This window comes from Saimiri boliviensis, chromosome 1 (genome assembly GCF_048565385.1).
Source record: "Saimiri boliviensis isolate mSaiBol1 chromosome 1, mSaiBol1.pri, whole genome shotgun sequence".
In the NCBI taxonomy this organism is placed as follows: domain Eukaryota; kingdom Metazoa; phylum Chordata; class Mammalia; order Primates; family Cebidae; genus Saimiri; species Saimiri boliviensis.
In genome coordinates this window covers 213537956-213545174 of record NC_133449.1, presented here as the reverse complement: position 1 = coordinate 213545174, position 7219 = coordinate 213537956, and the positions used below count along the sequence as shown (strand labels likewise).

The 7219-nt window shown below is 45.4% G+C and overlaps 1 pseudogene; it reads right to left on the bottom strand.

Annotated features, from left to right (window-relative positions):
• Nucleotides 1-726: 726 nt before the first annotated feature.
• Nucleotides 727-1187, bottom strand: LOC101043900 (gamma-glutamylcyclotransferase pseudogene; annotated as a pseudogene).
• Between the last annotated feature and the right edge of the window lie 6032 nt (nt 1188-7219).

The window sequence follows — 7219 nt, the reverse complement described above, 5'->3', positions numbered from 1 at the left end:
ATATTTGTACATGATAACAAGCTAACCAAAAACAGCACAAAAGGTATGCAGGAAGTATACCTGGCCTGGGGTCAATCAGCAAGTCATTCCTTAAGAGGCTTTCCTTCATTTCTTCTGTATCCTTCCAGAGATGGTCTGCCTATATCCACAAAATCATGAGTTCTGTCTGTGTATGCTACTATGAAAAGATATTCAAGCTATATAACTTTAAGCGATTTATTAAATAGGCAACATATGAACATAGTACAAAATTCCAATACTACAAAAGGGTATACCGTGCAGATGGGGTTGCTCTTTTTTTTATACTACAAATGTGTTTATTCCTCTAGAAACAGTATACCATCTTTTCAGTTTTCAAAATGTTGTTGTCAATTATCTGCAGATTACTCTCATTAAGCTGATTTTTAAAAATCTCAGAGCAGAGCATTTCATCAGCACCGTCATCAAGCAAGCTACAAATCTATCCTGTACCAGAGTAAGGAGACACTTACGATCAAGCCAAGATAAGAGCTTTCAGTGTTGTTTACAGAAGGGGTACTCGCATTCATTTGTCACACATTTCCGGGCCTCATATCCCCCTTTTACATTATCTAACTCCTAGCCCAGTTTCTTTTTATAGTCTGAAAACAAGGAATCATCCAAGAGAGATATTCCTTCAGAGCACTGCTGAAAATGGATCAGACATGGAGATCCTCCAGATCCCTGTTCTCAAGTGTTAATAATATTTTATATTAGCACATAGAATACTCTTAGATATATTGTTATGTTCTGAAGAGTCTGTATTTCCCCCTTCTTGATGATGTCTTCAATTTCTTCTGAGGCCTTTCCTGTAGAGTCAATTGGTTCCATTGCTTTTAATTTCTCTTGATACTCCAGGGGCAAACCATTTCCTTTTGCACCCATGCAAATAATGTTTTTATACTGTGGGGATGGAGGAACACTTTCATAATTTGTCATCAGATAATTTCGACAGGTTATTTCTCTTCCTTATTGAGTTGAAACTTTAACTTCTATTACGACATATGTTCCACCTTTAACCCCTTCTTGCCTGCACACGGGCCAGACAGAAGAACTCCACCAAGGGGTTTCCAAGGTGGATCTTCTCCATCAGCAGGTTGCTGCCATAGGCGAAGTACAGAAAACTGTCCTCACCCGGGTCGGACGTCCTTGCAGCCCGAGTTTGCCATGTCCCATTGCACGCCCGCACAGGAGCCTGAAGCAGAGCTGTGAGGGGTGGCCCCAGACCCTGGCCCAGTGACTGCCTCGCCGCCGCCTCCAGGAAGTTGCTCTGTTACCTCATTCCTCAACAGTTCAGATACTCTCACCAGGGGCAACCACTGTTTTTCGAGTCTTGTGCCAGGATATGTTATTAAGTTTTTTAAAAAGGTGACAACAGCATATGATTTCATACATGTAAAATTTAGAAGATTATGTATATATTTGCAGGTGTGGGTATGTGTATAATCTATGTAATATGTTATACCTATACACAATACAATATATAAAATCAATATATATTTTCTGAAGAGAGACTGATGACTCTATGAATTAATGAATAATTTTCCCATCAGGCAGATGGGGAATGGGCTTTTTATTTTCCATTTTTCTTCATTGAATATTTGCCATGTGCCCTTTCACTTGACGTTTAATCTCTTTATTTATTTAAAGTAGGACTCGGATGTAGGGAGGTAGAGGAACCAGTTTGGACTAGACGCTAAAGAACTTTGGCAGAAAGGTATGAGATACAACAATAGCTTGAGGGAATAGGAGAGTTGAGAAAAAGTATCTCTCATCTGAGGGAGCCTTGACTATGTTTGTTTTTGTTTTTCTTTTTACAGAGGAAGCAACTAGTTGAAGGAGGAAAATATGAGAGAGAGAGAGACAGACAGAAAGATGATGCTTGATGGAGCAAAGTCACTGATAGCACTGAAGAAGCGGGCAGAAGGGGCTGACCTCGGAGAAGAGGGAGCGTGGGGTGGGAGGGGACAGACAGGGAGGGTGCCGAGCAGAGGCTGGGCAAGCTAACCGACCACAGTGCAAGCCCAAGGGGATGAGGGATCCCAGACTCTGGACACATGGCTGAAACAACCAGCTGTGGGTTTCTGGCTACAGAGGAGTTGAGTGGAGCCAGGAGAAGAAGAGGGGAGAGCAGAGTGGGGAGGGATTAAGTCAAGATGAAGACGAAAAACTGGTTCTGTGCCAGGGTTTTAAAAAAGCAATAATATTTTTAAAAGGTTATGCTCAGTGACAGGAAATTCAGGCTCCCGGTGTCATGAAATCCGATAGGCGCTTGGCGGCTGCTGGGCTGCATAACTAAATTTATGTAGCAATGTCAGCCATGGTGAAACAAAACAGTAAAAGTTAAACAAATACTTTCAAGCTTTTGGGAAACGTAATTTTGGTTATCATGTCCCCACAATTAAATGAGGTCTATTTAATCAGAGGGGTAGTACTTCTGCAGGAAAACAAGTTGCCTAGGCTGACAATTTGACAATGCAACAAAACATGACATCAACAGTTTATTAGTATCAGGTGTATGAGTATACGCCTGCCTTATACAGAAATAAGAGCTACATTCACACACCTGATTTCAAAGAAATTAAACATGAGCTGAGATGCTTAAAGGAATTGAATCACCAGAGGATAGAGCATCTTTAATTAGAAAGGACAGTTTGTCCCACCCAGAAATAATCGCTGGGCTCATGCGTGGATGGAGCTGTCACTTGGATTGACTTGTCAAAAGAGCTTGAGGTAAAACTAAAACTGAAACTGAAAAGTAAAACTCTGAGCTAATAATTATTGACCCACATCACCAGAATGCTGAGAAAATGAATCAGGAGGAAACAATAGCCACTTAGCCCTTCCTCACCCAAGAATCCTCTCTGCCATTCCTTTCCATCCAGCAATTTTTCCGTGTGTAATAACTTTCAGCTTTCATATTTTATGACTGCTCCACAGAATATGAGATTCAATTACAGGACTCTCACATAGATAAGAAGTGTACTTGTGACAAAATGTTCTCCGGTGGGCTTCTGGCTAATACATTTTTGGCACATCCAAATTATGAAAGACGACACAGTTGTTGATAAATCCAAGGAAGGCATGTATGTTTTGAGTGTTCTGTGTCTAAAATGAACGTGGACTGGGCACAGAGGCTCACGCCTGTAATCCCAGCACTTTGTGGGGCTGAGGTGGGTGGATCATTTGAGGTCAGGAGATCAAGACCAGCCTGGCTAACATGGTGAAACCCCATTTCTACTAAAAAAAAACACAAAAATTAGCTGGGTGTGGTGGTGTGCTCCTATAATCCCAGCTACTTGGGAGGCTGAGGCAGGAGAGTTGCTTGAACCCGGGCAATGGAAGTTGCAGTGAGCTGAGATCATGGCACTGCACTGTAGCCTGGGTGACAGAGTGAGACTCCATCTCAAAAAAAAAAAAAAAAACCCTACAAAAAAACCAAAAACAAAGGGCAGAACCATGTGCATAAAACAATCTCTTTTGTAAGAATATAAAAATCTAGAGTATGAAAGCATTATATACGTGTGTGTATGGTTATCAATGAATTAGATACAGCTGTATATCCTAATATAAAAACTCTCCAAGCAAAAAACATACTAAGTTTGTTCATTTGCAAAGTAATATCTACATCTAAAAAATGAAAAGTAAAAAAATACACGTGCATGGAGGTGTGTGCTGTGCAGTGTGGATTCCTAGACAGGGGACAGGGAGGAGGCACAGCCAGCCGTGCGCAGTTGACCTTGAGGAAGAGAGAACCGGAGCGGAATGGTGCAGTTTTCAGCTTTTAGCAGCTGTAGACTGCTATAGTATTTGAAGCTTATACAATCAGGATATATTCATATATGACTTACGTAAGAACATAAAGAGAAACAGCACCAGAAATGAAAACTGCGTAATCAACTATTTGAGGCCTTCATGAGAAACTGGAGAACCAGCAAAGTGCTAATACACACATGAAATGACACAGTCCAGGTCTACCTGTCAAGACCACACTGGGAAACAGGGGACAGAACGTTTGGTAGTCGTGGCAGACCCAAGTATCTTACTTCTGCAGATTTGAGGAATACCAGAGAACTGTGAAGAGACTGAGCTTGAAAGTCCATCTCAAAGGTCTTTGCCCTTCAGCGGGGACATGGCAGTGGGGAGGGGGAAAGAAAACGGGCTGTCTTTGTGTGGCTGGTGATACCTAACTGCTGGAGCATGGGATGGTCCCCAGGCCCTGTGCTGTAGCTGACATGCAGAAATGGGCATTGGCACTGGCGAAGGCCAGTCTGCATGTGACAGAAGCAGCAGATGATCATAAATGGAGGGGCTTTCCGAACAATGACACCATCATCCCACAAGGAAGGAACATCTGACCCTTGGCTCACACTAAGATGCTGCCAGAGCGGCTGGTCTCAAAGGGAGAAACCACAGTTCCTGATGGAAAGTCTTCACGACACAGCCCCCAGGATCCTTCTGCTCAATGGAAGAGCCTTGCTTGCCTGGTTCTATCTGGATTCCTAAAAACCCTCAGACACAGGGCAAGCTGAGGAAGGAAGGCAACGAGTCAGTCTTCTGAATCCCCTATAAAAATCTGGGAAAGGTAGCTTTTGACATTGAGGGTTGGAAATCTTGGTGCAGAGGATGCTGACTGGGGAGGTTTGGAGCCAACCGTGGGACCAGGCCTGTCCATTACGATAGAACCAACACGGTGACCTGGAGTGACACAGGCTAATCCAAACCAGCCCCACTGATCCTCTGTCCTGCCCAGGCCTTCACTGCTCCAGGAGTAAGCAGTCTTGTGTCTCAGTAGCAGGAAGGAAGTCTTTGACTTCACAGCAAGTAAAGCTGGTCGAGGAACAGAAGAGAGATGAGAGGGATCCATCTCCGCAACGAAGGGCAGGCAGCATGGAAGAGGGGGTCCAGATCCTGCCAGCCGAAGAGATAGGGACATATGGCAGAGCTGCGGAAACCCTGGCCACCACTCTGCAGCGTCCCCAAAGCCTGTGGTTCTACTCTGTGGCTGCCCTGCCCCTCTGCATCCCATCTGGCTACCAAGGCAAAAGGGTCTCCGCTGGTTAGGCTAGTGCCAGCCATGCTCCCTCTAATGCCTAAGCGAAGGTCCCTGGGGCCTCCACCTCAGCATCTGGGACACCACAAGGGGGACCCAGGAGGTGAACAGGCCCGAATCACAAGCAGGGGATTTGGGCATGCAACCGTGTTGGCCTGGAGACTGTGGGGAGCATAGAAGCTTGGAGAATACCCAGCAGGTGCTGATGCGAGGCTGGGCGATTGGGAAATGAAGACTGTACCAACCCATGGTACAGAGGAAACACAACACCTTAGGCCTTTACAAAACCAGCTCTCAACCTGTCTGCATAAGAGCGTCTTTTGGGAAGCTTCAAAAATACCTGTCTGGGCCTCAACCTGGAACAACTAAATTGGAATCCTGGAAGTCCTCTTGGAATTGTACTCCTACCAGGGATCTTTCTTCCTCAGAGGAAAACCCACTCAAAGGTGTCTCTTCCGTCTTTGCTGGGAGGCAGAAAATTCACTTTGCACACAGGCTTCTCTGCCAAATGTTGGGAAGCTTACTTACCCTGTGAGGTGCTGTTTCACTATGAAATTTACTCCCTTGGCTGGGCATGGTGGCCCACACCTGTAATCCCAGCACTTTGAGAGGCCAAGGTGTGTCGATCACGAGGTCAGGAGTTCGAGACCAGCCTAGCCAGCATGGTGAAAACTCATCTCTACTAAAAGTACAAAAAATTAGCCAGGCATGGTGGTGCATGCCTAAAGTCCAAGCTACTTGAGAGGCTGAGGCAGGAGAATTGCTTGAACCCAGCAGGTTGCAGTGAACCAAGTTTGTGTCACTGCATTCCAGCCTAGGTGACAGTGCGAGACTCTGTGTCAAAAATAATAATAATAATAATTTACTTCCCTGTGACATTCAATCCAAGAAACTGAGTCTCAGGGACCCTGGCTATGAACAGTCCTTACCTCCCTTTGAATGTTTCCCCATTTAATTATGGAAGATATCTTCTGCCATGTGAAACACAAAGATTTGCTGGGAGAAGGGTATAGCAGAGTGGTGGGTTAATCCTGTGTGGAGCTGCTTTGCTGTGCAGGCAACTTCCTCGTCCCCCTTATGGCATGAACAGACAGGCCTCTGTGTTCTGAGTTCTGGATTCCCTTGTCCTGGGTGTAGCATGGGCAAATGCTAAGCTCTTTTGCTTTTTAGAATGGAAATGTTGTTTTGAAATGTAAGCTGGAGAGAGGTAGGGGATGGTAACCAGGCTTTGAGAAGAAGAAGGGAGTGGCCTGGTTCTGATGGCAGACAGAGGGTGGCGAGTCTTGAGCATGGTGGGGACTTGCGTGCCACTCACTATCTAGCACCCAAGCTGAGATATACATCTCAGGTGAACTGAGTAAACTGAGGCCACGAATACCTGGGGATGAGACCCGGAGTCTCAGGAACTGCGAGCCAAGTGAAAGGGTCAAGGACCTTATCTGACCTCGGGATGGTGGGGGCCACCAGAGGAACCTGCAGATGGGGGCATCGTCCTGGGGGCCTGGACAATGACCAGCTCACTGGCTACCATGCTGCACCAAAGTCCCCTCCCCAATGTTCCTTAATGGTAGAAACTCTAGGACTCTAGACTTCATTGTTCTTCCCAAGGGAGGGGCAACAGGCAACAGGACTGGGAACTTGGTCGGATTTAATTTTCTTCAGAGAAATTAAGAAATGTGGCAATTCTTCTTTTTTTTTTTTTTTTTTTTTTGAGACAGAGTCTCACACTGTCACCAGGCTGGAGTGCAATGGTGTGATCTCAGCTCACAGCAACCTCCACCCCCCAGGTTCAAGTGATTCTTCTGCCTCAGCCTCCCAAGTAGCTAGGACTACAGGTGTGTGCCACCACACCCAGCTAATTTTTGTATTTTTGGTAGAAATGGGGTTTCACCATGTTGGCCAGGATGTTCTCAATCTCTTGACCTCGTGATCCACTGGCCTCAGACTCCCAAACTGTAGATTTGTTGGTTAAAGCCGATCATTGAGGGAGGGTGTTTCCATCCAGTGCTTTGAAGAAGAGGGTAGAATTCAGAATTAAAGTCTGGTGTATGGCATGAGAAAGCCCAACAGAGCCAAAGGGCTGATGCAGGAAAGACAGGAGAGGAGACCTGGTAGCAGGTGTTCTAAAAGGACCTTTGGGACCAGCAA